The 10,014-nt window shown below is 38.9% G+C and overlaps 1 non-coding gene across 1 annotated transcript; it reads right to left on the bottom strand.

Annotated features, from left to right (window-relative positions):
* Positions 1 to 575: 575 nt before the first annotated feature.
* Positions 576 to 683, bottom strand: LOC112740078 (small nucleolar RNA R71). Its single transcript, XR_003171012.1, has one exon. It is a non-coding gene; the product is annotated as a small nucleolar RNA R71 (small nucleolar RNA).
* Positions 684 to 10,014: the final 9,331 nt, after the last annotated feature.

Below are 10,014 nucleotides of genomic sequence, written 5' to 3'. Positions count from 1 at the left end.
AGGATTCCTCTTCTTTTCTTTTTTCTCTTCTCTTTCTTATGAGCAGGGACAAAGAAAAAGGCATTCTTGTTGAAGATGATCCAGAACCTGAAAGGACTCTGAAGAGAAAACTAAGAGAAGCTAAATTACAACAATCCAGAGACAACCTTATTGAAAATTTCGAACAAGTAAAGGAGATGGCAGCCGAACCCAACAACAATAATGCAAGGAGAATGCTTGGTGACTTTACTGCACCTAATTCCAATTTACATGGAAGAAGCATCTCCATTCCTACCATTGGAGCAAACAATTTTGAGCTGAAACCTCAGCTAGTTTCTCTGATGCAGCAGAACTGCAAGTTTCATGGACTTCCATCTGAAGATTCTTTTCAGTTTTTAACTGAATTCTTGCAGATCTGTGATACTGTTAAGACTAATGGAGTAGATCCTGAAGTCTACAGGCTCATGCTTTTCCCTTTTGCTGTAAGAGACAGAGCTAGAATATGGTTGGACTCTCAACCCAAAGACAGCCTGAACTCTTGGGATAAACTGGTCACGGCTTTCTTAGCCAAGTTCTTTCCTCCTCAAAAGCTGAGCAAGCTTAGAGCTGATGTTTAAACCTTCAGACAGAAAGAAGGTGAATCCCTCTATGAAGCTTGGGAAAGATACAAGCAGCTGACCAAAAAGTGTCCTTCTGACATGCTTTCAGAATGGACCATCCTGGATATATTCTATGATGGTTTATCTGAGCTATCAAAGATGTCATTGGATACTTCTGCAGGTGGATCCATTCACCTAAAGAAAACGCCTGCAGAAGCTCAAGAACTCATTGACATGGTTGCTAATAACCAGTTTATGTACACTTCTGAGAGGAATCCTGTGAGTAATGGGACGCCTATGAAGAAGGGAGCTCTTGAAATTGATACTCTGAATGCCATATTGGCTCAGAATAAAATATTGACTCAGCAAGTCAATATGATTTCTCAGAGTCTGAATGGAATACAAGATGCATCCAACAGTACTCAAGAGGCATCTTCTGAGGAAGAAGCTTATGATCCTGAGAACCCTGCAATAGCAGAGTTAAAATACATGGGTGAACCATATGGAAACACCTATAATCCATCATGGAGAAATCATCCAAATCTCTCATGGAAGGATCAAAGGCCTCAACAAGGCTTTAATAATGGTGGAAGAAACAGGTTTAGCAATAGCAAGCCTTTTCCATCATCCACTCAGCAACAGACAGAGAACTCTGAACAAAATACCTCTAATTTAGCAAACTTAGTCTCTGATCTATCCAAGGCCACTGTAAGTTTCATGAATGAAACAAGGTCTTCCATTAGAAATTTGGAAGCACAAGTGGGCCAGCTGAGTAAAAGAATCACTGAAATCCCTCCTAGTACCCTCCCAAGCAATACAGAAGAGAATCCAAAAGGAGAGTGCAAGGCCATTGAATTGATCACCATGGCCGAACCTGTAAGGGAAGGAGAGGACGTGAATCCCAGTGAGGAAGACCTCCTGGGACGTCCAGTGATCAATAAGGAGCTTCCCTCTGAGGAACAAAAAGAATCTGAGACTCATCTAGAGACCATAGAGATTCCATTAAACCTCCTTATGCCATTCATGAGCTCTGATGAGTATTCCTCTTCTGAAGAGAATGAGGATGTTACTGACGAGCAAGCTGCCAAGTTCCTTGGTGCAATCATGAAGCTGAATGCCAAATTATTTGGCATTGAAACTTGGAAAGATGAACCTCCCTTGTTCACCAATGAACTAAGTGATCTGGATCAACTGACATTACCTCAGATGAGACAGGATCCTGGAAAGTTCATAATACCTTATACCATAGGCACCATGATCTTTAAGGCTCTGTGTGACCTTGGTTCAGGAATAAACCTCATGCCCCTCTCTGTAATAGAGAAACTGGGAATCTATGGGGTGCAAGCTGCTAAAATCTCATTAGAGATGGCAGACAATACAATAAAACAGGCTTATGGACAAGTAGAGGACGTGTTAGTAAAGGTTGAAGGCCTTTACATCCCTGCTGATTTCATAGTCCTGGATACTGGAAAGGAAGAGGATGAATCCATCATCCTAGGAAGACCTTTCCTAGCCACAGCAAGAGCTGTGATTGATGTGGACAGAGGAGAATTGATCCTTCAATTAAATAAGGACAACCTTGTGTTTACAACTCAAGGATCTCTCTCTGCATCCATGGAGAGAAAGCAGAAAAAGCTTCTCTCAAAGCAGAGTCAACCAAAGCCCCCACAATCAAACTCTAAGTTTGGTGTTGGGAGGCCACAACCAAACTCTAAGTTTGGTGTCAAACCCCCATATCCAAACTCTAAGTTTGGTGTTGGGAGGTCTCAACAAAGCTCTGCACATCTGTGAGGCTCCATGAAAGCCCACTGTCAAGCTATTGACATTAAAGAAGCGCTTGTTGGGAGGCAACCCAATTTTTATTTATCTAACTATATTTTTCTTAGTTATATGTATTTATAGGTTCATGATCATGTGGAGTCACAAAATAAACAAAAAATTTAGAAACAGAATCAAAAACAGCAGAAGAAAAATCACACCCTGGAGGAAGCACCTGCTTGGCGTTCAACGCCAGAACAGAGCATGGTTCTGGCGCTGAATGCCCAAAATAGGCATCATCTGGGCGCTGAACGCTAGAATTGCACCCTGGAGAGGAGCTGGCGCTGAACGCCCAGAACAAGCATGGTTCTGGCGTTCAACGCCAGAAATGGGCCACAAATGGGCGTTGAACGCCCAAAATGGGCACCAACCTGGCGCTGAACGCCCAGAGTTGTGTGCAAGGGCATTTTGTATGCCTAAATTGGTGCAGGGATGTAAAGGCCTTGACACCTCAAGATCTGTGGACCTCACAGGATCATCTCAGGATCTGTGGACCCCACAGGATCCCCACCTTCCTTCCTCATAATCCTAGTTTTTTTTTCACATCTTCTTCTTCATCTATTCCTTCTTCTTTTGCTCGAGGGCGAGCAACATTCTAAGTTTGGTGTGGTAAAACAATTATGTAAAGGATCTATAGCTCAGTGGTAGAACATGTGGCTGCAAATCAAGAGATCCATGAGATACCTCAGGGGATGCACTTCCCTCCACATAGTTATTGGAAGCAACTGAGGATAGAAATACCAAAAATCACTAGGAATCAAGTCACAAAGACAAGGAAGAGACATAGAAGAGCTCAAGGACATCATTGGTTCCTCAAGAAGGAAACGCCACCATCACTAAGGTGGATTCATTCCTTGTTCTTATTTCTTCTGTTTTTCGTTTTCTATGTTAAGTGCTTATCTATGTTTGTGTCTTCATTACATGATCATTAGTAGTTAGTAACTTTGTCTTAAAGTTATGAATGTCCTATGAATCCATCACCTCTCTTAAATGAAAAATGTTTTAATTCAAAAGAACAAGAAGTACATGAGTTTCGAATTTATCCTTGAACTTAGTTTAATTATATCGATGTGGTGACAATGCTTCTTGTTTTCTGAATGAATGCTTGAACAGTGCATATGTCTTTTGAAGTTGTTGTTTAAGAATGTTAAATATGTTGGCTCTTGAAAGAATGATGACAAGGAGACATGTTATTTGATAATCTGAAAAATTATAAAAATGATTCTTGAAGCAAGAAAAAGCAGCAAAGAACAAAGCTTGTAGAAAAAAAATTAGGCGAAAAAAAAAATAGAAAGAAAAAGAAAAAGCAAGCAGAAAAAGCCAAAGCTCTTAAAACCAAGAGGCAAGAGCAAAAAGCCAATAACCCTTAAAACCAAAAGGCAAGGGCAAATAAAAAGGATCCCAAGGCTTTGAGCATCAGTGGATAGGAGGGCCTAAAGGAATAAAATCCTGGCCTAAGCGGCTAAACCAAGCTGTCCCTAACCATGTGCTTGTGGCGTGAAGGTGTCAAGTGAAAACTTGAGACTGAACGGTTGAAGTCAAGGTCCAAAGCAAAAAAAAAAGAGTGTGCTTAAGAACCCTGAACACCTCTAATTGGGGACTTTAGCAAAGCTGAGTCACAATCTGAAAAGGTTCACCCAATTATGTGTCTGTGGCATTTATGTATCCGGTGGTAATACTGGAAAACAAAGTGCTTAGGGCCACGGCCAAGACTCATAAAGAAGCTGTGTTCAAGAATCATCATACTGAACTAGGAGAGTCAATAATACTATCTGAACTCTGAGTTCCTATAGATGCCAATCATTCTGAACCTTAATGGATAAAGTGAGATGCCAGAACTATTCAAGAGGCAAAAAGCTACAAGTCCCGCTCATCTGATTGGAGCTATGTTTCATTGATAGTTTGAAATTTATAGTATATTCTCTTCTTTTTATCCTATTTGATTTTCAGTTGCTTGGGGACAAGTGATGCACGGAAAACTTGTCTCTCAACAAATTTTCCTTCGGCAAGTGTACCGAATTGTCGTCAAGTAAAACTCACAATAGAGTGAGGTCGAATCCCACAGAGATTAACGGATTAAGCAATCAATAGTTGATTGATTATCCTAGTTAGACGATTCAGATTTGGATGATGAGTAACAAAGGAATGTAAATTTCATGAATGTAAAGAAAGCAATAAAGTGCAGAAAAGTAAAATGGCAAGAAAAGTAAATATAAGAACTAAAAATAAAATGAACATTGGGATCAAGAGATATTGCAATCCTTCGGATTAAGTTAATTCTCATCTCTTCCTCAATCAATGCACTCATTGATCTCCTTGGCAATCTTAAGTGATCGAATTACAATTCCTTGTAATTCAATCTCTCAAATCTTGATCAACAGCCAATTCCTTGGTCAATTGCTCATGAGAAGAGATGAGGTATGGTCACTGATTATACCACATGTATTTCCCAAATCAAGTGTTGGAAGGATTATAGTCACATATCCATCCACACCCAATTTGGTCCAACATGAGAAAGCATTTCTAGCATGATCTCTTCATTCCTCTTTCAAGGTTTAAAAGAGATCCAAGTATGAATAGTTTCTTTTCCAAGATAACTACCCAATTGGATAAAGATCGAAAGCTCTCTAGTAAAATCAAGAGGAAAGAAAGAAGAAGAAGAATAAGAACTACGCTTAATCCATTGAATCACAATAGAGCTCCCTAACCCAATGTAAAGAGTTAGTTGGTCATTGCTCTAACAAAAGAGAAAAGAAAGAAAGTGCAGAAAAGTAAAGATGAAGATTAAAACTGAAAATAAAACTTCAAAATTCATAAATGAAAAGTACAAAGAAAAAAAAGGAAAAATGTGTGAGGGAAGGGAGTCCGAAGACTCCTCTTCAATCCCTCATTCCAGAATTCCCCTCCGTATCAGAATGCTTTCAATGTAAAGACTAAGGCCTTTATATAGGCTCTCCTAAATTACAAAATAAAATTAAAAGCAAATTACAATTAAATGAAAATTCCTATTCTAGATGCTTCTTGTGGCCTTGATTGGTTGACAATTGTGGGCCTGCTTGCTTGAGCTTGGAAGTGGACTTGAGAGAGAAGTGAGTTAAGTTGAGGTCCAGGTGCTAAAGTTAGTGCTAAATTTAGCCACACTAACGCTACAAGTGTGGCGTTAGTGCTAAAGTTATTGTGGCTAACGTTGCACTTGCTGCCCAGTTGGTATTTTTGGGGCTTAAAAGATGCCTCTTGTTTGTGCTCAAATTTCATGCCCACTATAGAGTATTATATATCGTTGGAAAGCTTTGAATGTCAGCTCTCTAACGCAACTGAAATCATCTCAATTGGACCTCCGTAACTCAAGTTATGCTCCTTTGAAGTGGACATGGTCGCTGGCATATATGCCAACGTTACTGGAAATGTTGATTGCCAATAACGCTAGCGATTTTCCTATTTCTGAAGCTCAAACTTAGTGTCCACCCCATACTATTATATATCGTTGGAAAGCCCTGGATGTCTACTTTTCAATGCATTTTGAAGTGCATCATTTGGAGCTCTACAACTCGAGTTATACTTCTTGGAAGGTGAAGAGGTCAGTTGGCCAAAATACAGGCTGATACCATGTTCATCATTGCACTTTCGGGGCAGGTTTTCTCCCTCAAATTTAGTGTCAACCACGTAGTGCCATATATGCTTGGAAAGCTCTGGAATCCTACTTTCCAATGCCACTAGAATCACCTCATTTGGAGCTTTGTGGCTCAAGTTATGCGTGTTTGAAGAAGGCATGGTCAGGCTGCCAGGTGGGACTTTTGCCCACGTTAACTACCACGTTAACTAAGTTAACATGGGAGTTAACGTGGCTCTTTGTGGCTTGTGTTGGCAACGTTAGTGAAAATGTTTGGTGTCACTAACGTTGTCGACAACTTCTCTTCCTCACGTTAACTTCCACGTTAACTAGGTTAACGTGGCTTATTGGGGGCTTGTGTGCTTCCAACGTTAGTGACAATGTTGGGTGTCACTAACGTTGTCGACCATCTTGTTTCTTCACGTTAGCTTCCATGTTAACTAGGTTAACATGGGAGTTAACGTGGCTTAATGTGCTTTGGCCAACGTTAGTGACAATGTTGAGTGTCACTAACGTTGGCTTTCCCCCTTTTCTTCTTAACGTTAGAGACCACGTTAACTAAGTTAACGTGGACTCTAACGTGGTCACTCATGATCTTGGTCCAACGTTAGTGATAATGTTAAGTGTCACTAACGTTGGCTCCATTTCCTTTCTTCAAAGTTAATGCCACTAACTTTTCTCACTAACGTTGTGGCTTTCCTTCCTTCCACGTTAGTGCCCACGTTAGTGTCACTAACGTAGCCACTAACGTGGCTTCTTCTCTTCTTCTTTTGGCCTGAAATCAATCAAACAAAGTGCATCAAAGTCTTGCTCTTAATCATGGAATCATGCATCATCCAATTTATCATATAATTCATGCAAAATTCTCATGAAATAATTCAAAATTCACAATGTTTGCTTGAATCAAGATGTAAGTGAATATCTACCCAAAACTAGCTTATTTCCTAAGAAAATGCATGAAACTACCTTAAAAACAGTAAAGAAAAGGTCAGTGAAACTGGCCAAAATGCCTTGGCATCAACAAGCAACAATTTAAGTTTGGTGTTGTGATGAGCGGATAATTTGTACGCTTTTTGGCATTGTTTTTAGTATGTTTTTAGTAGGATCTAGTTACTTTTAGGGATGTTTTCATTAGTTTTTATGTTAAATTGACATTTCTGGACTTTACTATGAGTTTGTGTATTTTTCTGTGATTTCAGGTATTTTCTGGCTGAAATTGAGGGACTTGAGCAAAAATCAGATTCAGAGGTTGAAGAAGGACTGCTGATGCTGTTGGATTCTGACCTCCCTGCACTCAAAGTGGATTTTCTGGAGGTACATAACTCAAAATGGCGTGATCCCAATTGCGTTGGAAATTAGAAATCCAGGACTTTCCAGCAATATATAATAGTCCATACTTTGGCCGAGTTTAGACGACGTAAAAGGGCGTTGAACGCCAGTTCTACGCTGCTGTCTGGAGTTAAACGCCAGAAACAAGTCACAAACTAGAGTTGAACGCCAGAAATACGTTACAACCTGGCGTTCAACTTCAGAAAGAGCCTCTGCACATGTAACATTCAAGCTCAGTCCAAGCACACACCAAGTGGGCCCCGGAAGTGGATTTATGCATCAATTACTTACTTCTGTAAACCCTAGTAGCTAGTTTATTATAAATAGGACTTTTTACTATTGTATTAGACATCCTGGATTGTATTTTTGATCCTGTGATCTCGTTTTGGGGGCTGGCCATTCGGCCATGCCTGGACCTTTCACTTATGTATTTTTAACGGTAGAGTTTCTACACTCCATAGATTAAGGTGTGGAGCTCTGCTGTTCCTCAAAGATTAATGCAAAGTACTACTGTTTTCTATTCAATTCATCTTATTTCGCTTCTAAGATATTTATTCGTACTTCAACCTGAATGTGATGAACGTGACAATCATCATCATTCCCTATGAACGTGTGCCTGACAACCACTTCCGTTCTACCTTAGATTGAATGAGTGTCTCTTAGATCTCTTAATCGGAATCTTCGTGGTGTAAGCTAGAATGATCGCGGCATTCAAGAAAATCCGAAAAGTCTAAATCTTGTCTGTGGTATTCCGAGTAGGATTCAATGATTGAATGACTGTGACGAGCTTCAAACTCGCGATTGCTGGGCGTAGTAACAGACGCAAAAGGAGGGTGAATCCTATTCCAGCATGATCGGGAACCTCAGATGATTAGCCGTGCCGTGACAGGGCATCTTGGACCATTTTCACAAGAGGAGGGGATGTAGCCACTGACAACGGTGATGCCCTTGCATAAAGCCAGCCATAGAAAGGAGTAAGACTGATTGGATGAAGACAGCAGGAAAGCGGAGGTTCAGAGGAACGATTGCATCTCCATACGCTTATCTGAAATTCTCACCAATGATTTACATAAGTATTTCTATCCTTCTTTTATTACTACATTTCGAAAACTACATAACTATTTTATATCCGCCTGACTGAGATTTACAAGGTGACCATAGCTTGCTTCATACCAACAATCTCCGTGGGATTCGACCCTTACTCACGTAAGGTATTACTTGGACGACCCAGTGCACTTGCTGGTTAGTTATGCGAAGTTGTGAAGATATGTTTAGACCATGGTTCTGTGCATCCGTTTTTGGTGCCATTGCCAGGGAATCAATTTCGAATAATAATTCACAACCTGAGTAACAATTTCGCATACCAGGCATCGAATGGAAATAAAGGGTAATTAAAATAATTACTTTTAAAGCATAGGAAACATGTTTTTCACATACATCACATAATAAGGAAGGGAAAGTAAAATCATGCAATTAACATGAATAAGTGAGTGAAGGATTGAATAAATCACTTAAATTAGGCACAAAATATCTCATAAAATATGGGTTTATCAACCTCCCCACACTTAAACAATAGCATGTCCTCATGCTAAATCCAAGATAAAGAGTAAGGTAAGGTTGAAGTGGTGAAATCTCATGCAATGCAATCTATTCTAAATGCAACTACCTAAATGAATTATGCAATTCTAAATTTTATTCACTTGTATATAAAGCTTACATGTAGTTAAATTAATTTACATTCTCAAGGAATCATATATGCATAGCCAAACCTTAGATACTGATAAAGCACTTTTACAATTGAGATGTGAAAGAAAAATATTTTACAAACTTGCAAGACAATTAGCAATTTAAGCAGAGATATATGTTGATGAGCTATTGAACCCTCACTGGATTTTGTGTTTACTCTCTAGTCACTCAGTGTTTATTGGGTTAATCACTCTATTCTTCTTTTTATCCTTACTTTCCATAACTTTGTGCTTCATCTAACCAATCAACAATTATAGAATATAGGCATACAAAAATCATGAGGTCTTTAATTAAGGTTGTAATGGGGCCAAGGTAAAGGTAAGGGTATATGTATAAGGCTAAGTGAGCTAATAAGTGAATCCTTGATTAATCTAAGATCTCACCTAACATACATACTTTGTAAAGCAAGAATTTCTTTACCTATTCACCCAAATTTTTCCACTTTTGATGTTACATGCTCATGCATTAGTTTTAATTTTGTCCCATGTGCATTGCTTTATTTTGCATTTGGGGAATTCTTTTGTATCCCCTTTATTCAAATAATTTTTTTTAATGCACATGGTAATTCAATTATTTTGATTTCACATGAGCATGCTCTCCAAAATTTTTATTTTGAATTATTTTATTCTTTTTAACTTTCTACCCTTTGTTTTTATCATCCATATTCCCAATAGGTTTCCCACACTTAAACAATACACACTTTCTATCTTAAGATAACCAAGGATTCAACTTGTGATTTTTATTTTATTTTTCTGCTTAAGGCTAGTATTGTGGTTTATAGAATAAGAAGAGATTTAAAGGCTCAAGGGGGCTAACAAGGGTGATGTAAAAGGTAGGTTGATTTGGGATAAGTGAGCTAGAATCAAACAATGGCCTCAGTCACTTTCTTGGTATGTATCTATATTCTATAATCGAACATATAGATTAAAACAA

The sequence above is a fragment of the Arachis hypogaea genome, chromosome 13 (genome assembly GCF_003086295.3).
Source record: "Arachis hypogaea cultivar Tifrunner chromosome 13, arahy.Tifrunner.gnm2.J5K5, whole genome shotgun sequence".
NCBI lineage: Eukaryota > Viridiplantae > Streptophyta > Magnoliopsida > Fabales > Fabaceae > Arachis > Arachis hypogaea.
This window is presented reverse-complemented; position numbering and strand designations above follow the sequence as displayed.